Source organism: Ischnura elegans, chromosome 5, assembly GCF_921293095.1.
Source record: "Ischnura elegans chromosome 5, ioIscEleg1.1, whole genome shotgun sequence".
NCBI lineage: Eukaryota > Metazoa > Arthropoda > Insecta > Odonata > Coenagrionidae > Ischnura > Ischnura elegans.
Genome location: NC_060250.1, coordinates 27357902 through 27382659, shown reverse-complemented (window position 1 = coordinate 27382659; position 24758 = coordinate 27357902). Strand labels below are relative to the sequence as shown.

At 40.1% G+C, this 24758-nt stretch overlaps 1 protein-coding gene across 1 annotated transcript in view; it reads right to left on the bottom strand.

Annotated features, from left to right (window-relative positions):
- Positions 1–7143, bottom strand: part of LOC124159657 — a 204636-nt gene extending 197493 nt beyond the window's left edge. The window contains exon 1 of the mRNA XM_046535567.1: positions 6969–7143. The gene's annotated coding sequence lies outside the window, so the exon portion shown is untranslated. The remainder of the gene's footprint in view (positions 1–6968) is intronic.
- Between the last annotated feature and the right edge of the window lie 17615 nt (positions 7144–24758).

Below are 24758 nucleotides of genomic sequence, written 5' to 3'. Positions count from 1 at the left end.
TCAAAAAAGTGGCCTTACCAAGGTACCGCTTCAAATAAACGGTCTCATTAGCCTAACAATTGATGAAAAAATCGAGATCCGGAAGTTTGATTGTTCTCGCAAAGCGGGAATTGTTTAGGAATAGGTAGAAACCATTCGTAGACAACCCAGTTACATTAGTAGCTATTAATGGTTAATAATGTTATGCTACATTAATTTAACCTTATTATTCATGAATAATAATGCAAAAAATGCCAATCATTTATTACTAGTTTGTGGATGTTGCAGTGTCCATCAAGTCAGTGGTAAGAGTACCATACAATTATGGCAGAAGAAAGCTAATATGAAGGAAAGAAATTTAACAAATAAGCAGTCATAAAGGAGAAATTTCAAGCTTCTTACTAATTTCAAAATAAATTAAATTTACATTTAAATTGTTTTTGTTGGGATATAACTGAATGGAGAAAACTTTTGTGCCAGGTACCTTAAAGAGGAGCTGTTTTAACCATAGACCACGACCACTTTGGGCTACACTGACCTCTTTCTCTGGTACATATCCTTCAATTCTCTATCCTATGCCTCGAATAAAAAAAATAAATAAAGTTACAGCTTCGATCAAAAACTATAATGAAGCCGAAAGATAAATAGTTAGGTATTACCTAAACAATTCACTGGTCGTATATGACTGCAATTATACATGTAAATACTCAGATTAAGGATTAAAATTGGGCCCACTGAAAAATGTACAGAACTAACCTACCTGTATGAAATCATCAATTCATCATAGATGACAGCAATACAACCACATACTGACACATAGGCGGATTTATCCCCTCCCTCCCCAGACCCATGAGATACCAGCAGCCCCTTTAGCTAAGACCAATTATACCCCCAAAGGTTAGACCAATGCTTTTCCATAATGGCATCTGTTTCTCAGAAAATATGCGCAGATAAAAAGAAATTCATGTATTTTATGTACGCCCATTGTCCCTGCATGGAATACGTACCTTCTTCCCTCAAAAGGAGTATGGAGTGAAAAAGATGTCATTCACAGTAAGCTAAATAGAGAACATTAGAAATACATTCTAACATGCAAAAGAGGTAACCTTGGTGACATGGACAGCAAGCAACTGGGGTCTTGAAGGAGTTAAATGAAACAAGATAACAAAATTTATATCAGTCGATATATGTTTTCCAAAGAAGTCGGAGACATCAAATGGGAGATGTATACAAAGATAATATACAAATGACATGATTAGCATTGACAACATTATCATTCATGGTACACTTGATGCGGAAGTACGTGGTTTAAGTACATTATAAAACCATGGAATAAAAAAAATATAGTACAAAGCAATACAATAAGTAAAATATGCCAAGTGGTGTAATATCCAACAGTTGTAGTCATATCTTGGATGATTTACAATGTTCAAACTAGATTTAGATTTTAATAACAGCCAGTTTTCAAAATGGAATAAATGATATTTATCCTTCTTTATTAGGAAGGCAAAACAATGCAAAAAAATACACTTGATATGGAAGTTTGTGGTACATTAATGAAGACAGAATGACAAAATATATAATACAGTGCAATACAATAAGTAAAATATGTCCAAGTGGTATAACTCCCCACAATTATACGATGGTAATATCTGGGCTGATTTACAATGTTCAAACTAGATTTAGACTTCAATAACAGCCGAGTTACACCATGGAACTAATGTCATTCATCCCCCTTTTTAAGGAAGGCAAAACAATGAAAAAAAAATATTATATACTGCCATACAATGTGTAAAATATGTGCCAGCACGGCAAAGGATAAGTTTAGCTTCATTTTCGTGAGCGATAAAATTATTTTGCACTAGTTGTTTAAGAAGTACCTCATGTTGTCAGGCTGAAGTTCCGAAAACAAAGTAACTAAACTGGCCAATTGCAGAAAGGAATCGAGGCCAGTCATCGTGTATAGGTTCCTCTCACTGACGATCATGTCAGCCACCGTCGAGTGAAAGTCACCACTAGTTACCTGGCACCCAAAATCCCTTGTCTCATTCACACATTGAGTGCCAATACTACATTGTACACCCCTAACATCTCCATTTCCAATGGATATCAGGGCCTCAGCAGCTGCAACCTCTTGAGTTTACATCGAAAAATCTTTAGTGGGCTCATCAATGGGGCTTGCAATAATCTGGTGGATATCGGCCTCATCACACTCAGCAACTGCCTCCACAAACCCTCCACTTTGGATCTAAATAAAAAATAACCAGATTACAATGATTCAAAACAGTACTTGGCATTGGTAAAAAACAATAACACGGAAAAGATCCCTCATAGAAGAATGGTAAATGACAAATGTCCTCAGTGAAACTCTTTCCAAATCCCTATGAATTCGGGCAATTGAGACAACTAAAAAGATGAGGCCAAAACGAAAAATTTCCTGTTCCCCTTCCTCATTGTTTAAGGTAAATGACACATTAGGGACTTTTAAGTATAAATTCCATAAAATTAATAAAAGCTTTTAATGATCATCATTTGTAAGTGAAACTGAGTTTGTTACTGTGAGACACATGAAATGCTAACCATCTTTCAGTGCTGAATTTGGTAATACTTAGCTAAGATGGACCAAAGAAACGACTGAAGATTTAGTTCTCTACAGTAATATGTAAACTGATCTTTATCCAAATTATAAGAGATAAAACGATAATATAAAATATGAAAACATTTTTTCAATCCGATAAGTTGATGCCATAGAAATTTGGCCAATAGGTAAACAACCAAGTGTATGGCCTTAGTGGAAACTTTATTTTTGAATAACCATAAATACCATAATTTGTTATTTTTCTAACAATTTCTCTTGTGTTACTCACGCAATTACTCAAGATTGACCGTTCCCATATTTATCTAAATTACATGCCTCTAGTTGAAAACCTAAAATATCTAAATATGGTGGTAGACTGCAAGATTTCAAATCCATATACATTTTTTTCAATAGCTGCATCACATCACGCTGGTATAATGCAACCTTTTGCATGATGTATGCACTTTTAATTATCGGCAACGTTTTTAAACATCTGTAAAAAAATAGGGCTGCACTTCCAAGCCACAATTCATTCGAAAAAATCACAACTTATGTAGTGTCCCAATATACTACCACAACCACTAAATACGAGAAAGATAGCAAGTTCAGCACTCTATAACCAAAACAGCTAATAACCACTTCCTTGTTACTACTCAGTTAGACAGTTGGCCCACCTATGCTCGCATTAGTTTCAGCCTTAACTATGGTTGCTAATCAATGAATTTTGATTTTTAATATACGGCTGAAAACTACAAGATTAAATAATACATTCCTTTGAAATACCTACCTTAATTGGCTCTCCTCGTCGTCCATGCCGTCTGTGTACTCAAACTGGAGATTTTTCTATCGACGATATTGGTAAATTCATAGACGGGACAGCACATCCCTTCAAAAATCGATGTCTTGCTGGAAAATCTATTGAGAAAGAACACGTTAAAACATAGATAACTACAAGGAGGTTAACATTCGCATCGACTTCACAACGTGATCTCAGCCACGTTGAAACAAATTAAGAGAAAAAAGTGAAATAGAAAAATGTATACGTACCCGGTAATATATAATCGTTCTTTATGAAGTGCAAAGAACACACCACCATGCTCTTCGTCACCTTTTTCCCGATTTTCAGCCGGTGGATCCACAAATTCCGTCGATCGCCCTTCTCCATCTCACACCAATCATTCCTGCGATAGAAAACATCGCCTGGCTTTGGAAATTCGTGAAATCGAACTACGATGTCCCTACAGGCCTTAAAGAACACTGTGGCACACAGCAATTCTTGTTAGATTTCCCTTTTCTTGGAGAAAAAGTCATCGGAATATTCTCCATCGCAAGCAAACGACACTACTTCTCCTCAGAAGAACCTTTTCTGAATGAGCCGTGCGCAAAAGTATACCCGGACCAGTGATTCTACTTTCGACCGGTAGTTGGCGTGTAGTTGGCTGGAATCACGAATTATCGACTGCCACCAAACACATATTTTCTCTCCCTTGATCTCCCGGAGTCGGGCCTCTCGGGCCATCCCCTGAGTAAACTGAGCTGGATGGCGAACGTTCACGGGCGAATGAGACGGCAGGGCAGGCGGGTACACACGGGGAGAGAGAGAGACCCTTTCGGCATCGATTCCTGCCGCTTCGCACGCGCTCTTGCCGTGAGATTGGGAGGAGTGAGCGAGTGCCGGCGCTCGGAGACTGCGCGAAAAACAAGCGAAAGACGAGCGCCGCGCCCGCTCTCACAACCGGCCAGGCAGGGAGAGGGTTGTTGTTATGACGACGCCCTTGGATGATGATGCTGTACCCCGGAGAGCGCGCGGAGTGGTCGCCATGGAGACATCCTTTTCCTCGGCACGCGTGAGGAACACGGAGCGAAGTGGAGCGAGTATGAATATCAACACTGTGAGACGAGTAAAAAGAGTTACGAAGGCCGTGTTGAACAGTGAACACTATGAAGCGAGTGCTGCGGGGGAGTAGACATTGCGGTAAAACGTGAAAAATTACGGAAAAGAATGAGAAAATGCATAAATAGGAAATCGGCAGACAGCCTATGTTCTAATTTCTCTCCTGCACGCTGAACACGATGCATTTTAATGTGCATTTGGATTCGCCACGTAATGGAGAGCAGCGAAAATTGCATCGCTTGAAGTGCATCGTTGAAGTGACAACTTTTGATAGCTAATGCACGAATGCATGAGTGGGAGCCGCAAAAATGTCCAATTTTCTAGCAAGTTAAACTCCAGTTCTTAGCAAGTTAAACTCAAAGCATTTAAGCAAACGCATTATGAAATGCGATTATTTTGTTCGTGCAGAGGTGCAGCGAAAATTGAATCTCGTAATGTGATAAAAACTGGCTTAAGGAAAAACAAAAGGGAAAACACATGAGGTAAAAAATAGCCGCTGAACTAAGTTTTCTCAAGCACGCTAGACGATACGAAACTGTACACACAAGAGTGCGCTGTGTAAAACGACCTTAACCTACTGCTTATCTTCTCTTCGCTCCGTTTGGTGACATAAAGAAGCCACAAGAGGGATTTCTCTTTGAATCTACGAGTTCTGTACCACAAACACCTCCACCTGCCCACCTCAGGAACTCCTTAGGATCTAATAAGATAGTACGGAGTTACATTAGTAGACTGGCACCCATTGATCTTTGCCGCAAGAATTTAATCCCTGGAAATTGATTATTGGATGGAAGAGGGAGGGTTGATATATGCCTTAACAAGATAAGCTCGAGCGTAAAAAAACACAAAATCTATTCTTTTCCAGACTAGTTTTAAGGGCATTAAAAATAATCTCAATGCAAGTGTGAAAGGACGTATTGAAGTGAATTACTGATTTCGAAAAATTGCAAAGAAAAGAATATTTCGAAAGCCAATGAAAGCAGTATAAAAATACCAAAACCGATGCTTTTCCTTTAACTCCATTGAGTAATTTCGAAGAATTTATTTCCTAATTTATTTGGCCATCGGATAATACATTTCATGAGAAATATTCAAGTGATTTCTTAACTAGCAAATCCTTAAAATGAAAACTTCGGAGGAAAAGAATTTCCAGTGTTTCTTCAATAAAAATTGGCAGACCTCACACTTTACGCGTTGGTTATGTGTCCTATGGTCCTGTCGTCTACTTTCTAGGAGGGAGGCCTCTTGGTCCATCTGGAGCTTCACAGTAGCACACACCAAGGTCGTCAAAATAAAACCACTCGAAAGAATTTTACGATCCGTCCGCAGCCCTTCCACATGTTTGTTTACGTCGTCGGCTTAACAGTGTGGTCGTGTTTGTGCGAAAGATCGCACACGATTCTCATGAGTCCGGAACAACGCGGAGCACAAAGTGTCTCGACAGGGACACAGGATAGTAAATGGCTTAACACAAAGCAATTCGTGGGCTTGGCGTAAAAAACTTGGCTAGTCAGAACACTTTAAGATGGCATGTTTGGAAAATCCTCAGGCTATTTCTTCCGTCGAAATTTCGTAATTTTCTTCATCATGGACAATCCGAAGGCCTTCCTGAAGATAATAGTAGAGTGGTGGTCCATCATCTCGCGTTTCTCGCGGTCTCCCTTTCGAACAGCTTTTTGTTGTGAAGGCCTTCCTAAATAGCCACCAATACCCTTATGGAGAAGGCTTTTTTTCAACTTTTGTTTCCTTGGATGATCGTCATATACAGTACATATCTACAGTACTCCAGCTCTTTGCTGAATCGGTTTCACCGAGGAGCTAAAGTGTCCTCGCTTGCAATGCATACCTATTGTTGAACCTTCTTTTCCATTGGTGTTGGTCAAATACCACGTCTTTTCATAGTCCTTAAATAGACTCCATATCTTAGCGTCGAAATAGTGAAAATGCTCCAGGAAAGAGTTTTATCACTATTTCGACGCATCGTTGCTATGCAGCAGTTTACGCGGCACATTTGAACAAGCCGGTGGAACACTTGCAGCGTAGGGGCGTTGTAAACAAGGACATAGTTTTGGAGGCAGGGAAATATAGAGGGGAATGAGTTGAGATAGCTGGAGACGTATTCTACAAGGGCACGAGAATGTCTAAATTGAACAATGATAAAATTTCGGCCGCAGGTTCAAAAAATATATATCAAAGAACGACACTCAAAAAAGTTTAAATAAGTTGCATGCAAGAATGCCCAATCACGAAAACTCCAATTTGCTGAAGGCTATCAGCGTGTACCTTATGAGGGAACACATGAATGAGCCTCGATAAACCGCATGGTCAGGGTACAACAAACAATACGAAAGGTGGACGGTGTGTTGCATGCCATCCCTGTGTTTTTTGAGGTTCTCATTCTCGCGTTCCACGTTCATTCATCCCACCACGAGGTACACGTTGATTACGGTAGGGCCTTTCACGTCCTGAAGTACTCGAATGAGGGGTTTAAGCACTGCGAGGAGTTGTTTTACTCACCGCGATACTGGCAGAAGGCGAGAGAATAGCAGGAGCAGCAGGAATGGCGAGGAGGGCAGGCGGTTCCCTCGTCGGAACCATTCATCGCGGGTTTATTCGCCGCGACGGACACAACGACGTCGCCCGGAGGCACACTACACACTACAGGGAGCAGCGGAGAATGCACTGTGCTGTGCGCCGACTCCTCTCAGTCAGCCACCTCCCTCCAAAACATAGCACACACACAGACGAACGGACAGACAAGACCACCACCACCACGCCTTCCCCCCGCCATGCGCCTCCCCCTTCCACCACGCCACCACGCCACGCCGCGATCCCCCGCCCCTCCAAATCGCGCAACCTCCCCTTCTCTCCCCCTCCCCTCTCCTCGCCCCATTCGCACCCCTCCTGAAGTGAGGGCGGGAGGGGAACCCTTCGCAAAACGTTGTTTCCCTTCCACAAGTCCCTTCCCCTTATTTCCTCCCTCCACCCCCGCCTCACATCCCCCACTTACCTTCGTTTTATATCAAAAGTCCTCCGCCTCCCCTACTATGCTTACACATACCGAATAACGCACAGTTAACTTTAGCCGACAAAAATCCGCCAAGGCTAGTCAACAAAGTTTTTTTTCGGTACTAAGTAGTGATACAGAGCATATAGAGATACTGGAATGTTATAAATAGTATGTAGACGTAATTTGTAGTCCTCCCTCCACCCGCACATACCTTCGTTTCATAGCAGAGGTCCTTATTTTCCCGTGTATTTCAAGGCAAATACACAATACAAATTTCCCGAGTGTTTGCGAATAATGATAATACTCAGTTAACATAAGTTTTTTCCTGTACTTCATTATAGCATGAAAATGTCATAAATATTACGTAGACATATTTTGCAGAGTGCGAGACAATTATGAAAGTGAACTGTTGAAGAGAAATGAACTAATAATCGCTATTCGAGTATATTCAGTGCCTTTAAAGGTGGATTTACACTGAATAACGTGTTAAGTAAACAAGTTACATATAACATGTTTTACGAAAAGGTTACGAATCCGTATGACATTTAACATGTAACATTATGCTATGAAAAACTTGTTGTATAACACGATTTTTTTGTATTATAACACAATGTCATATGAAACATGTTACACGAATTTGTACCTTTTTCGTTAAACATGTTAAATGTAACATGTTTATATAACATGTTACTACGCGTAAATGCCGCTTATGCTATAGTCCTCCTACAGTTCCCGCTCCTCTTTGTTATCAAGGGGTTGCGTTGGCACGGTAAACGTACTAAAATACCACTAACGATTCGTCGTAAAGCAAAGCATAAATATCGTAACACCTCCCAGCTTGACACATTTTTCTAGCATCCCTGAGTATGCATGTCATAACGCCACTCTTTAGGATAATGCCGGCATTTCAGCTGTTCCTTTCTTTCTTATCACGAGGTCGCGGGTTCGATTCCCGCCAGGATGCACATGTGCACCCAGATGCATGTGCACTGCGATGGGATTGCATTTTAGAAGACTAAAAAGTTCCATATTTCACTTCTTTAAAATGAGTGTGATGTTTTTTATGGGGAAAACGTGAAAAATTAAATGCAATGAAATCCTCCCCACCCGTCCCAATCTCTCCTTTCCCAGCCTACATTTTACGTCAAAAGTCCTCCGCCCCGCTAACCCTGCGCTCCTCAGGGACTCGCTACTCCACTTACGCCACCGAAGGGGGTTGCGTTGGCATGGTAAACCACTACAACAAGCACTTAAGATCCGCCGTAAAATGTGCATATTTCATCATCAAACCAACATATCATCAAATGTCGCATTACCTGCCCAGTAGAAATTTTTCCAGCGTAAGAATCTCAACTAGGTATTCGCGACAGACTTCACCATAGAAACACCACCCTAAGTCATTACTTAGCTCACCTCAAGGTCTAGAGTTCGAATCCCGCTTGGAAAAGATTTTACCAGACATGTTCTGGAGATAACTTCTCAATCAGCAACATAGGAGTAATACATTTGTAAAATGGATATTTTGAGGCGTGACTTCGTGAAATTACTTCATGTTGAATCAAAAAACGTTGTAGATTTCACATAGAAATGAAAGAGTTTTTGATTCGACATGAATACATTGCTTTCGCTTGCTAAATAAAGAGGTAATTATTATTATTTTAAATCGTTTGGAAAATTTGGGATTTTCACGCATTGTTATCATTTATGTAACAGAGAAGAATGGGCAAAGTAAGTTCTCAGCAAAAACATCATCCTTTCCCCCACCAACTCTATTCCTGTTCATTGGGGGATGTCTGGGAGGTATAGGAGAGCGCTTCGCCTCCCTTCCGTATGTACACTCACCCCATACCTTCGTTCTATGTTAGAAGTCCTCCGCCTCCCCAACATCCTCGATATTTTACTCTTTTTCGTCGACGCAGTCTGAAGGGGTTGCGATGTAGAGGTAAATCAGCTCAAGAGCCACTCATTTTTCAAAGTAAAACAGGGATGCTGTTCACGAACGATAGCGCAACTTGGTGCTCCCTACCCTCCCGACGCATTTTTCTAGCATTGATCTATCCCTGGGTAGGAAATGCTCGCCGTCACTGCGGATAGATCAGACCGCCGGCCGTGGTACTGGGGTAGACTCCTTTTTTTGGTCATGAGGTACGGGGGTTCAGCTCCTGCATGGGTGAGTTATTTTTACCCCTAGGGTATGGACGCATGAGCTAGGCCATGGAGTTAAATTTATTCTCGTAAAGAATGAAAATTTCTTATTTCTCCCATATGATATGACCCTTTATTAAATTTTATAACTGTTTGTGAAAATGTGATAATCCAGTACAAAAATATCTTCCTCGCCCATTTTCAGCCCACCATGGTGGAACTTTTCTTTTTTTAGAGAAAACGAATTGAATTCATCAGTACTTAACCAATCCACAATTACCAAGCACATATATTCGTCGATTTATTCCTGGGTATTTATGGGACACATCGCAATACGTAAATAGCAGCCTCCTTTGGTGTCGGGATAAAGTCCTAGATTAATCAAATCCAGACCTGAGCCCCGTATGGGTTTGTATTTAGCTTGTAGCATTTATATATATGTGCTTCTCTACAACATAAATGTAGGATTGATATAAAGCAATGCATTTGCTTGTGATTAAGGATAATAATACATGGAAATTTCTATTATTTTTTGTCCCGCGATAAATTTGCCAAGCTCACAGTAAAAACATCCATTTAAAGCCCCAATTCCTTCCTTTCCTCCATAGGGGAAGAGGTAGGGTTTGAAAGAGAACCCTTGCCAAATCCTTGCCTCCCTTCCGTAGCCCATTTCCCCCACTCCTTTCAAACCCATCCCCGCCTTGTACTTACCCCATCCGAAGCATCGTTTCATATCAGAACTCCTCCGCCCCTTGACTTGCCCATAGAACGCGAAATCTCTACTTCCTCCTCGTCTACGCAGTCTGAAGGGGTTTTGATAGCGAGGTAAAGCACCTCGAAAGCCTCTCATGTTCCACCGGAGAACTTTTACTCCGCTGAAGACGTAAAAAAGGTTGAACCTACCCACAAAGCATTTCTAAGCACACACACGTCGATTCCAAGGTATCCATGGAAAACCACCAACATTCTGGGAACATAGGCGATCTCTAGGAGATTGGGATGGGCTTCAATCTTCGCTTATTACTTCATCAGACACTGAATGCGTGAAAATTTTATTGAGGGAATTTCTCTTAAGTATGACCAAAATAAAAATACTTGGAGCAGATAAAGACGGACAAAAGGAAAAAGATCACAAGGGAACCGATGGAACAAGTTTAGGAAAGGGAGAAATAGGAAATCTGCAGTATACCAATCTTAGGGTTGTAGTGCTTATCTATTACACTAATTTTATGATTTGCTTGCACACCTAAGATACTTCATTTAAACAGATATGTATTTATTTATTTCAAATTTTTCCGAAACAGCACATAACGGCATTTTCAACAGAGATTCCAACTTTAACGAAGCTGGGTACAAACACCCATGGCCTGGAAAGGGACCACCTACCCAGGCGGGATTCGAACCCTCGACCTTCGATTTGGTAGGCAAGGACTTTGCCCCACCTTAATCGAGGCCGGCATGTTTGTACATCTATTTTGGCATCTTTTTGAATATATTTTCACTAAATTCTACTAAAAGACTTGATTCCTGCATTTATGTATGAGTTAGCATGTATCTATGACTATGTTGGCATCTGCAGGAATATATTCCCGATAAATCCTACTAAAAGATTTTATTCTTACGGTCGAACAGTCACACATGCGATAGCTGTGAACAATCTTTATTCAATACGTCGGAGTAAATTCCAATGCGAATTCCAGGAGGTCCTTAGGCATAAAGAACCATATCCCAATGGTATGTGAGATACACTCCATTAAGCACTTCAATTTCCCATAGTACGCGCGCATCGAGCATTTTAGCCGTTCCAAAGGTTCAGCCGCAACTCGCTGCTAAGGAGGCCTTCATCAATAGCACGGCCGCACGAATATCCCATAATAATCCTTCACCTCAAATCCCTCAGTCCGTTCATCCAAGCGGCAGGAAGGGCTCTCACGTCGCGCCAAGGTAATCATCACCGCTCGGAGGATCGCCGTCAGTTGTTTGATGAAAAATGTCACGACTACAGGGGTGACTCAATACATTTTAGTCCTCCGTAGCACGTCAATCTCCACCGTTAAAATGATGTGAGGTGTTGTTTTCAAATTACCTTCTCTCGTACGAAGGCATAATTGATTTTGACGCCACTTATTTGAAAATTTCATTAGCCTTCATGCACTTGTGGGCCAGAATCTTCGGATGATGTCAGAGTCACGAGTAATGAATCACGAACAAAAGGTATTTCGTAACGATAAACGTATTTTTGTGATATTACAAAATCTAAATCGAATATCTGAATCCTAAGTTAAGTATGACTGCTAACACTCGGCTACATATTGTACACCAACGCATATAATAAATCCACGGATGAAATTAGCCATTCAATAATCATTTGTCATAGCCGGGACTCGAACTCGGATCTCCCTGTTATAAATAATATGATAATTTCTCGGATCCCCCAGTTGCAATAAAAAATAAAAATTTTGTTATGCACAAGCATTTTTTATTTATTTATTCATTTAGTTTTTATTATTATTTTAGTTATTATGATTTTCTTTTATTATTTATTCCTTTTTTATTTTCTCTCTTTTTTATTGCAATTAGCAGTTTTTCTTTTTCATTTTTAAAATTTTTATCAATCAAAAACAAAATAATTTACAAAAATTAAACAAATATGCCGTGAGAATTTAATTACTTTCGCTACAAGAAGAAAAGACTGAGAAATAAACCGAACTATGTCGCGTTATGTAATATCTGTTTTTTCCCTGGCGATCAATGACAGAGAAGATTTCTCGGATTTCACACCGGGTAGGGTCAACAACACGATTAAAAGAGACTGCGACGATCTCATATTATTTGACGCGCCACAATAACATCAGATATACATACATATCTATATTGCACCACCTTCCGAAAATCCAGCGGGACAGGCAGCCAATCCGTAGACGCTGAGAGGGCAACCACACGGCAATTTTGTATACAAATCCCGAGGCATGGTTTTCGGCGCGGTCATCTGAAGTGAAAAAAAAACGAAATGGTATTGGATTTCTGTAACCCTGAGGACGTTGGGCGAGTTGCACATCGGAACGTCGAAAGGAGATATTGAGAACCTTACCCGGTGTGTAACCTGAGGAATCTTCACTCCGTACATTGTCGCTATTCCGCGACGGACGTTGTACAAAGCACTGCATGAAACAAAAGACCTAACACGAATTATCGGGGTTTGTTCGGTCAAACAAAGGAGGTTGCAAATATCTGGAGGACCTGTTTCTGAGTTTTTAGCGTGGTCAAAGTTCCGCCATCTTGGTTTGACAATTTTTGGACTTACAATTAGTCTCCGACTGATATTTTGAGGTGGCTAAGTTTTGTTCTGAAAATGAACTACATTAAGTGAAAAATGCTACCATAGTCATTAGTATTTCGCCAGCGATTGTCATCGGATTTTTCCCACCATTCGCGATACTTCTATTAATGCATACTCTGTCTCTGCTAGCCACTTTACGGGTGGGGATATCCTCGAAAATATACTTTATAACTGTAATTGTTAGACTTCCGTTGGCTATGATAAAATTAAAAACCAGTATAAGTGCAGGTACATAACTAGTTCACTCTCGCAAAATTTTATTTTCAGCTGAGCTGGTTGTAGAACTTAACCGTGGTGATTGATAATAGGTTTTCCCTGAGAAAAGATGTTTGAGTCATAACTTCGCAAAGCCTACCGGTGAAGTAAGAAAAAAAAAGGTTTGCATTGTGCGTTCCATAGGTCATTTTAATGTACGTATGTGTACGCAATGTACGTACTCGTATTTACGAGTTACGACCAAATATTAAAAGGTATGCATTGTGCGTTCCATAGGTCATTTTAATGTACGTATGTGTACGCAATTTACGTACTCCAGGGGCGCCGACTTATAAAAATATTGGGGGGGCCCATATCGGAGGTCTTGCCCCAGGAAGAGGTTAAATTCAAAGTGTGTCGCAGCACCGAAACACTACCATGATTCACACCACTTGATTCAGTTAACCTGCTTAACCTTATAATTATTTTTTTCAACACTCATTGTTGAATTTATTTTAAAAGGTAACTATCGTCAAGCATGGGAAATAAAAATCACCAATATATTTTTGTGATTTCACAAAGCATAATATAACTTAATTATTTTCTTGAATTATTGAGGGGGCTCCGCCCCCCCAAACGAATCTTTGAGGGGGCTCGGGCCCCCTCAGGCCCCATGGAGTCGGCGCCACTGACGTACTCGTATTAACGAGTTACAACCAAATATTACCCCAAAAGCATCGACCCATATGGGATAGTCAATGTTCTGGTCAAGGTGGACGTGGTTTGTCCTACCCAAGCACCCTCATTCCGGCCACACTTCGTTCCACGCTCGAAACCAGTGGTTCCCCTCCAGATATTTACTCTCTTCCCCTTATCTCCTTTGGGTAAAACCCACTGCGTAACTGGTAGCATACCTATCCTGGAGATCCGATGTCGGAACCCGGCGAAACGTAATGAATTTCTCACGGCGAATTTAATCTTGTGTGGATATAACTTTGCACCCTTGCGCGTGACTGCATACAAAGTCACTTGTTTCATACAGTGCTTTGGAAAACAGATATAAAGTTTATCTATGCTAGAGCTCCATATATTTGATGATATTGGAACTGTTTTACTGTCTTAAACCTCTTCGGAAAGCGTAGCACTCGAAAACCAATATTAACGACAGGCCCTCTATCCAAATATTTGAATGCAATGCAATACTCTCTTAATATAAGTGTATCGACGGAAATATAAAAACGAACATTTCAGCTTTTTATTACGAATACCGAGGAAAAGTTATAAAAACTTTAAACAAACATTTGCATTTTCAAAACTGTATCTTCAAACCAATTAAAACATAAATATGCGATTCAAAAGAAAAAATAGCATTATATCAATAACGCATTTTTCGGCTGTTTAATCGATTTTTAATGCATATTTTATTTGAAAAAATGAGGAATGTAGAAAACCTTATGATCAGCCACATACGGCTCAAAAGGGCTCAAAATGTAAAGGGTATTATGAACTGCTTCCATAAATTATTATAACTCTTGTTTGTTGTTTGCCTGACGAATCGAGCTAAGGAAACGCGAGCAAAAATTATGATAGTTTGCACCGACGCTCGTCGCAGAGATAGTGAGCTCATAAGGCCTGTTTACACGATACATGAAAACGTTAGAGTTAATGTCTGTTTGCACCAATGACTTTTTGTGGACCGGAACGGAACATGTGCGAATGCATGATTATGACCAAATTAGAAAAGGTTCTATTTTCTGTGCATGCATTGGCACAATTTGGGTGGTTACACGGTGCATTTTGGCGTTTATTCTCGCGTTCATACACTTAAGGCCTGGTTACACGATACATTAACATGTTCGGGTTAGTGTCTAAATGTATGAACGAGTGAACGAACACGAAAATGCACCGTGTAACCACCCAACTTGTGCAAATGCATGAACGGAAAATAGAACCTGTTCAAATTTGGTTCATGCATTCGTTCATGTTCCGTTCCGGTTCACCAAAACCATTCACGCAAACGTACATTAACTCGTACGTGTTAATGCACCGTGTAACCAGGCCTTAAGACATTAACCCGTATGTGTTAATGTACCTAGTAAACAGGCCCTAATGAGAGCCATACGCACAGAAAAGGTTCCGGTGACCCAACCTATTGGTGACACGGTCATCGCTATTTCCTGCATCAATTTCAGAACGCCAAAACATATTCCCTCTCCTTTTACCTCGACTCACTTTCCCATCGCCTGAGGAACCCTCTCCCAAGTGCCCACAAGTGCTCTCCATCGCCTCTTCCCTCCGCGGTCTCACTTATTTCATTATTCATCTGATCCTCTCGCGCGCCCGACGTTCGGTCCTTTTTTTATCACTATTTCCGTGCCAAGCCACGACCGGAATATGATGACGATCGCATGGAGGTGACGGATGCACCTGCGACGATGGGACTCCACCCATCGCCTCAACACACACAGTGCGGTTGTGGGAATCCAGAGACTAAGTAACGCGAATCCTCCCACCGGAAGATGAGGAGAAAGATGAAAGCGAGATGCATCATGACCCTTCGAATACGAGGTTGGTGGCTTCGAGAGAAAATGGCCTGTTGAAAACGTTATCAAGGTGAGAGGTGACCGCAAGAGTTTTTGCAAAACATGACAGACTTTTATATTCAGAGAAATGAAACTGCAAAACATATCTATCTAGCGATTTGATCGATGGATTATTCTTCCTCGTAGGATAATCCTCTAAAATCGCTAGGACATTAATGGCTTTTCCTGGTTTCGCTATTTAGTTGGGCCCTTTTCGCTTCTATAGCGTTAAGGTGTTTTTCCCCGTCCCGCCCCTTCCTTCCCTATCCTACCCCAGAGGCATCGACGGGCTCCTATCGCGGCGGCGCCTCTTTCCTTTTTCCCTCCTCTCCGCCCCCTCCCCGGGTGACCGGACGCATAAGTCTCTGACTTGGTTCCCGGCCCCAGTATGTTGTATCCTCGAAGGGCTCCCCTTGAGCCCTCATTCTCTGTTTGCAGAACATCATCTACGGAAGATCGTAGGAATTTTTTCAGTAGAAACATTAAATTATGGTTTCGCTAGTAGTAGGACCCACCCGCCTCTGTGACGGTGCGGGATTCCTCTTCCCCATTCCTTCCAATCCTATCCTATCCAAGGAAGCGTCGTCGGGCTCTCATCGCGGAGGCGCTTCCATCATTTTTCCTACCTTGTCCTACCCCTTCTGTGGTGCGGAGGTGAAAAGCTAGCGCTTATAGACCCTGCCCCAGGAGTGTAACCCCGCGAGATCGCCCTGGAGTCTCGTTTCACTTGCAGAATATATTATTGATGTAAACTTTTTCTACAATAAATCAGCATCATAAGTTTTGAATCCGAATACTGACGAGTTTGACGTGGCTCTACACTCCGCTCTCCTATCTCCTAGCCTTTTCATGCTGACGACCCGACTTCTTCTCTTTTACGTTCATCCTCAATCACCTGTCCCAAGTAACGAACTCGAGGCTGTCTCATGCCTTTCTTACAGCCAAGTTGTCCTGTAATATATATGAACGATGATTTGACTACGTCTCTGGTCACAATGAGATAGACTTGGAGATGTACGCCTGTAGGAATCCTTAAAAGTAATACCTGATGCCAACCACCGGATTATGAAGAGAAAGATGAAAGCGAGATGCATCATAACCCTTTGAATAATAAGTGGTTAGCGGCTCAAAGAGAAAATGTCCAGAGGAAACTGCCCTCAAGGAGCGCATTAGGTGATATTAATTATATGAGCGGAGTGTATATCCTGAAAAAGAAACTGTACAGCACAGTGTTTGTGAAAAACATTTTCGGGAAAAAGATAGCGGCGATAATTTGATAGAGGCTCAGAGATCAATGCCTGATCAAAATGTGGCAAAACTGGGAGCCAAATCACTAAGGGGAATAATGAGATTAAGGCAACAACGAAATACTTCATTGGAAAATGATGATGGAGATGACAGCGATATGCATGACCCCTTGAAACAGATTTCAAAGTGTTCAATAGGCGCTACATATTTCTATAACACCGTTTTGACATCGTTGACACATATTGAGACCGTTTAACATTACTCTCCCGTGCAGTATTCCCTCCATTTGAGCTCTCTGTCTTCTCTGCATCTTATCTAGATGCTTTCTCTCCTCGCCCATCATGCCCACTTACTCGTGGAGCGTATTATTGGGGAAAAGATTTTCTAGGAAAAATTATGATCGCCAGTATCATTGGTTTGACGGACTATCTGGACTATTATTGGACCATCTCGTCAAAATGTGTGGATCTTGAGGATAGTCACGTGGGGTTATCCGACATTTCCTATATCGAACGCATCAAAGAAACCCTCAGAATCTGAACAAAGCTTTTCTTTTCAGGCAATTAAATTTTTACGATTTCGAACGTTTTCACGAGTTTTATAAAAAACAACTTTATCTAGGTAGTTTTATACGGCAATGGGAGCTAGTATCTTTAATTAATTTGGAACTTTAATGGTAAACTTCAATTAAGTCTAATTAATTTATTCTTATTTTAGAAATACATCACTATAAATAAGCTAAGGAGTTGATTATTAAGGAGTGGAAGCTCAGAAAAAGAATTTATTGGGAAAGGGGATAGTTTTTTGTTTGTTACCATAAAATATGTATGTACCTACCTAAATAAACTAAACATTAGGGCATGGAATCAGAAAAACCTTTATCTGATCATTCAAATGGTACAGTGGAGTCGCCGAAAATATCTACGTTGTGCGACGCTTGGGTGAACCGGTGTTTTCAGCTACGGGGGAGGGGAGGCGTCCATTTCTTCAGTGAACGCTGGTAGGAGGGATGGGAGTGGCCAGGTTGGAAGTGGATGAGAGAAAAACGACCATTTCATATACCTTCGCCCTGAGGGCTGCGCTGCAATGTCTACGAAGGAGCGCTCTGAGATTTACTGGTGGGCGGACCTTAAATTTTCATCTTTGATGAGAGGGGAACGGAAATGCATAATCGGTCCTGTGACATCGAATGAAAAATAAGATGAGGACGCGGAATACGGAATGACGTCGCGAAATCTTTCGGGCGAAAAGAGAAATCACCAGACCTTGAGTCTTCATTTTTTAGCCACTAAAAAGGACCACATCCCATCAGGAAATCCCGTAGTCGTATCCATTTTGTGAGCAAACTTCGGTATAGAAGAGATCGGAAAGAAAATTACGCTATGAGATATTCAAAACAACGGATGAAGCAATTAAAAAAGATGAAAAATATAGAGTTGAAAGATAAAAAAATTGAGGGGAGATCTCCTTCAAAAATATATCTTTTGTGCATCTCCGAATAAATTTGTGACATGCGATGGTGATGATCATCACGAAACTGCCATAAAAACGAATGAGAGAATCAACTCTGTATTTTTCATTTTGCCATTTTTTTAAACTTTACATTGCAATACGCCTAGGTGGTGGTATATTGTTATATTAATTTTAAAAATTTCAGAACTTCATTTTTCGTCGGGTAAACTCTTGCTAAACTCAATGGAGTCTAATCCCTTTGTTTAGAACATTTCTTGGACGTTAGCGCTGAATCTTTGTATTTTTTTATTTAATTGAGACAAGTTGTTTCGTAAGGCCTCCGAAGTCGGATATGTAGCACCCTAAATGAACTAAGTAGCATTTTCTCAGGGAAATAAATGATTGAATAATGGTGCATACAACTATGGCGTTCGTTAATACCCCGTTAAACTGGTACGCAGTGAAATATAATCACGATATTAATTTTTCCTGGGATACGGAATAACTCAAGCTTATTACGTTAGCTAGTTCTCAATTCATTTCTCAAATATTGATGTGAAAAAAATGAAAAATTCTAGCTTTCTGAAGTGAGAGATTTCCGCAGCTTCTTATATCAATAGCTGTTTCTTTACCAGGAAATGCTACGTAAATATCAAGAGAGAGACAAGTCTCTTGAAAACGCTCTCAGGATGATGATTGAAACGTTGGATGGAAAATGAATAGGAGGCAATGAAATTCGTCTCAACACCACCATGAACCGTGACACTGGCTACACTCTGAGCGCCTCATGGAAGCCAGTGCTGAGGAGAATTCGTGAGGAACGAGAAAAAAGGCAGGAAGCTCTCGACCAATCACACAGCACCTGCCCCGGTTGATACCACCGTCTTCCATATATAAGGATAACGATTTTCTAGACTCGACATGCCCTGAAGACGATGGACAACTCGCCCATCGAAACGTCGGCCGAGATGGAGTTGGAGAACCTGACCCGGTGGAAATCCCGTGTAACCTTCCACAATTCTATACGCCGGGAAGCCTACGATCATTCTTCAATAGGAGGCAACATTTTTCGGAAGAAACGGCTATACGTCATAGGGATAGCAGGACTCTGGCAATCAAGAAGGATCAGCTGAAAAGTTTATAGCTTATCCCGGAGGTTTACCATGTTTATTTTGTAATATTTCGTACCTTACCATCTAAATATAGTATCCCTCCATGATAATAAATATATGACATTTGGTTATCATTGACAGCATGGATAGGCCGCGCTGAGCCGAGCCGGGTCGGGAAACGCGATCGAAAATTGGAATTTTTTCTCAGGGTCGCAAACTTTTTCCGCAGATTTTTACAGAATACTTTAAAATTATGTTTACTTAATACCCTGACAAAAAATCATGATATACATTTTTCTAAAACCAGAGATAATGACTACTTTATGTTAAGTTTTGCCTAACAAAATGTCCGCCATTTTATGACCTAATGACCAATACTGCTTTCAAAATATCTTCGATATAGAACCTTAGGAAATCCACAAAAGTGTTTTTTGCTTGAAAAAGGCAAATTTGAGGAATTTAGGTGCAAACAACTTCAACCATCACACGCAATCGATATTACCGGGGTCCGCCGCGTGGAGCCGGACCGCGACGCGCGGTCGAAAATTCGAATTTTCTCTCAGGGCCGCAAATTTTTTCCCAAACCTTTTGCAGACAAACGTTTAAATATGTTTTCTTAGTATTATTACGAAATATCTCGACATACATATTTCTTATAAAAAAGATAATGACTGCTTTAAGTGAAATTTTGCTTGAAAAAAGCTTCCGCCATTTTGATACATTACAGCACACAAATATCAACAAAAATGTCTGAAACTTATGAAAAGTACAGGCAAGAAACTATAATGACAGATGAACATGTTAAAAATTTCATGAAAATCCATCCACTGCTCTACCATCTGCGTAACTTTTTACATTTTCGAAGAAAAATGATAAATGGCGTGTTTTTCGAAATTTCGTCATGTTCAAGCCTCCGTAACTCCGTAACGGCTGAGACTTAATAAAAATGACTTAATATTTCAAAATCAGCAACTATTTCCCCGTATTTGTGCCAAATTTCAATTGTCTACCTCAAAAAAAGCCATTTCGGACTTTTGTCCGGCGTTTTTCGATTTCCGACCACTGTGCGCCCGTTGCAAGTGATGAAGGCCCAATGTTACGAACCAATTTCATCGAACAGAGGGCGCAGATCCACTCTGGTGCGCAAATGCATACCAAATGTGCTATGATTGTGAGGGCATCCACGGTCAATGATCTCTGGGTGAAAGGTCTCTCGAAATTCGTTCCGTACCTGCAATTTCACCCATTGAGCCTCGTTCAAGGGAAGGTGATGGACATCAAGCGAAGGATATTTCCGGAAAGAACAGCTTTTGCGGCGAAGAAACAATCTTTTATCCCGAAAAAAAGTAAATTTGATAAAATATTCATAGAGAGAAAGGTACCGCAAAGAAGTATAAGAAGAGAAAACTATAAAAATGTTTCCTGCAAGAATATGTTGGAGATCAAACCGGCGGCCTTAGACGAAAAATACTAAGTATACTGAGGATAGGCATAATAGAGGAAAGCCAGCGAGAGAAAATGCCAACAAGCTAATATACGTATAATTTTCTTATGAAGATTTTTTTCCCGAAAACTACCACCAACAAGCTAATGTATATCCTACTCATGGATAGGTCATAACAGTATATAATAATTGATGCTTATGAAAAAATAAAATGATAGCGAAAAAGAAGGAGAGAATATGACACCCCAAAAAAAAGGAAACAAGAAATTGATAGAGAAGCTAGGCATACGGTTTTTGGGGAAAACTAAAGACAATGTGAGGAAAAAGTAGAAAAATTGGAGAACTTCGCTGCATACTAAACAATGGGGTGTTTGCATAAAAATTTTTTGCTCTTAAATATTTCTTCATCGTATAGAGGAAAGGAAGTAGATGAAGAGAACATAGGTCTCAATGCAGTAAAATAGAGAAATATATTATTAAATGAATAATAAAATCGCTAAAATGCCAAGGAAATCAGCGGGAGAAGATACGGTTGGTGACGTCACTTGCCCGTAGTTACCCGTATGAGGCCTCATTGCGACTGGGAAAATTGTCGAAAGCATGGCATTAGAAGTAAATTTTGATAAAGGAAATACAAATAATCTATCAAAAGTAGATGTATTTATGGTGGTGGTATATTTGAAGGGGAAGGACTGCTTCAGCATTCCGGAAGTTAGAGGAACGAAGGCACTTCGGTAAGTTACCTGATGATTTCATCTCCATAGTACAATGAAAGGTATGGGAAGCTGCCTTTTTATAGTCACCTTATCAGGCCAATAGATCAGTTCCTTCAATGTGTGTGCCAGGATTGGGACAGTTCTGTTAAAAATATTACATGCATGGCCTCGTGATATGCAAAATTGATCCGCGAGCCTTTCAAAAGAATCATTTACCTTGATTTTCATGAGAGTAAATACAATGTCTCTCTGGCCAAGTTTAGTGTATTTCATTATCAAAGACATTGCATGAGGAAACCACTCATCTGGCACGTCAAAATACATTTTGAATTTCCTATTTACACAAGAGAGAATTGCAGCAGGGTCCTGAAATTAATGAGCAGACTCATCACTCTCAGATGAGCATGGCTCATATTCACTCCCGCTGCGATTTTCCACACCCTCAGTTGTTGTGACAGACTGCAATTCCTCTTCATCCACAGCCCCACCTATTCTCTTCAGTGGAGATGTCGACATATCTCTCTGTAACTTGATGGGTGATGTGGCAATGTTGAGTACTTCCTTTTTGTCATATTGAAATTAATACTCTTACTCCTGTGAGAAACAGAAGTTAGGACACTAGCATCATTAAATGTCTTAGTAAGAGTCAATGGCTCATAGTTTGATGCAGCATTTCCACCCTCATGAGCTTCAGAGCAGTCTAGTTCTATGTCCACTGACTCCTCATCCAAATCATGACTGGTTATATGGGGAGGGATATGTTTATCAACCTAAAAGAAAAGCATATATTTTATGAGTTGAATAATTCATGCAATTATTTGCAAGTAACTGACATACATTTAACGAGACCCTTATCTCCATAGTACCAAGTTGATTTTTTTTATTTGAGTACCTGAGCAGCACCAAACTCTTCACTTCAAATTTTCAATAATCACTTGGGCTTATATGAAAATATTCGAACTCCTACTGGGCATATAAGTATAGAATTAAATATATGATTAACAACATTTTATTTCACTTTCAAGCTTATTATTTTGCCCATTTTATTTAAGATATGATGGGGTTAGAATCCAAGTATAGCCAATAGTTAGAAGCCAAGAGTGTGGGTGCTACATTTTAACATGAAATATTTTTCAGAAATATTAACTGCTCTCTTGTTATTAGGCTTCAATGTTGCGCAGGGGCGGATCCAGGATTTTGTTCAGGGGGGCACAAGGATACCTCGTCATACAAAACCAAAGGAAATGATAATGGGACCGCATTAAAAATCTAGCACATTTTTAAGGGTCTGGGGGGGCACGTTCCCCCCCCTGGATCCGCCTATCATATGGCAGCATATCATATATAAGTCAGTCCATACCTATAGAACACATTTATGTCTCTGTAACTGTTTCTATTTAGTGATTATCATTTATTTTATTCATTAATTAAAATATTAATTTATTTAAAGGGCCAATATAAACAATGCAGTCTACACTTAAAGTAGGTACTTATAAAGATTTCCCATAATAAGACTGTAATATTCATCAATTCATATTGAGGTTACAAATATCTTAAGAACCAGCCTAGGGAGGGCTGCATATGTACAACTTACACTCCGTGCGTCTTCTATTAATCTCTGCTGAGTCGTCTTCATGGGTAATTTTCGGGTGGTTGATCTTCCTGGCAGCCATATACGTGGGGAAAAGCGCATTTTTTCAATAGCTTATGCCCTCCTACCATTTTGAAAACCTCATGAAATGTTCCATGTCGCCCTCCATCTATGAACAAAAGCATTAGGTATATATTTTTGACTGTGCATACCAAAATCATTGCTCAAACTGTTTACTTCTGTACTACTAGATGCTTATTCCAAGGTTTTCTTCGTCAACAATTTACATCCTTTGAATTGCAGTTTTTTGTAAGCATCTATTTTCCATTTCATTACGTTGGCTATTTTTTTTACGATTAATGGATTCATTCAGCAGATGTTAAAGGCTCAATTTACGTGTCTTACACATGCATTAGCATCTATTCAATAAGTGTCAGTAATAAATATTAAAATACCTTAAAATGGTCCTCGCTGCAATAAAGGGCAGCTTTCAGCCCTTCTTGCAGCTCTAAACCATTTCTTCCTCCGTTTCTCTTCCTTCGGAACCGCGAAAAACACTTTGCTAGGGTTCCTGCTGCTTGTATTTGTACACTCTGGTACAAAACACCATTTATATGCCGACATTGCGCACAGTTTATCTCTGACTTTCGTTCAAGAGAGCGCGTAACCATTTACTACAGCATACCCGTACGGCAAGTACTCGAAGTTACAAGCACGTGACGTCACAGGCGGCCATGTTCATTTTTCTTGTTTTCGCGGACGTTCAATCCGGGTAATTTTTACGCAGCCAGAAATGGCCAAAATTACCCTAAATTTAAGTTTAAATAGCATTTCCGTATCTAGCATGAAGTGAAGTTTCCGCATATATCGCTAAAAAAATCCATGCAAACACCCCATTAATGAATTTAGTTATTTTGGAGATACATTAAATATTGAAATTAATAATCAATGAGTCCACAGTATGTATATATTTTTATTTGTCAAATTTCAAGAAGCAATGAAGTTTTTAATATTTATTTTAACGTTTTATTTTTATTTATTTTTTAATTTTTGTGTTATTATTTCTTTTTTTGAACTGCTATTCTTTTTTTATATTTTTTGTCGTGGAATATAAACAATAAATACATTCACGAAGTTTACTTAACCTAGACGAAGGAAAGACATAGGAAAGACTCATAGGAGAGTAACTTGGTGAGACAGTATATATGTAGTTGGAACTGTTGGATGATAGTTCCAGATGCCTGTAATAAGTGTATTCTTGGTTGCCCCGAGCCTGGACTTAAATGTTTTTACCAGACTTTTAATTAAGTCGTTGATTGATGGAATTTTGTGTGCACATCGGACGTGGTTCATGTTAATAAGTAGAGGGGGATTGAGGAGGAGGCGGAGGGATTTATTTTGAAAAGATTCAAGTTTGCTGCGGATAGTTCTATTGAGAACGAAGATTTCGCAGCCGTAAATAAGGGAAGGTC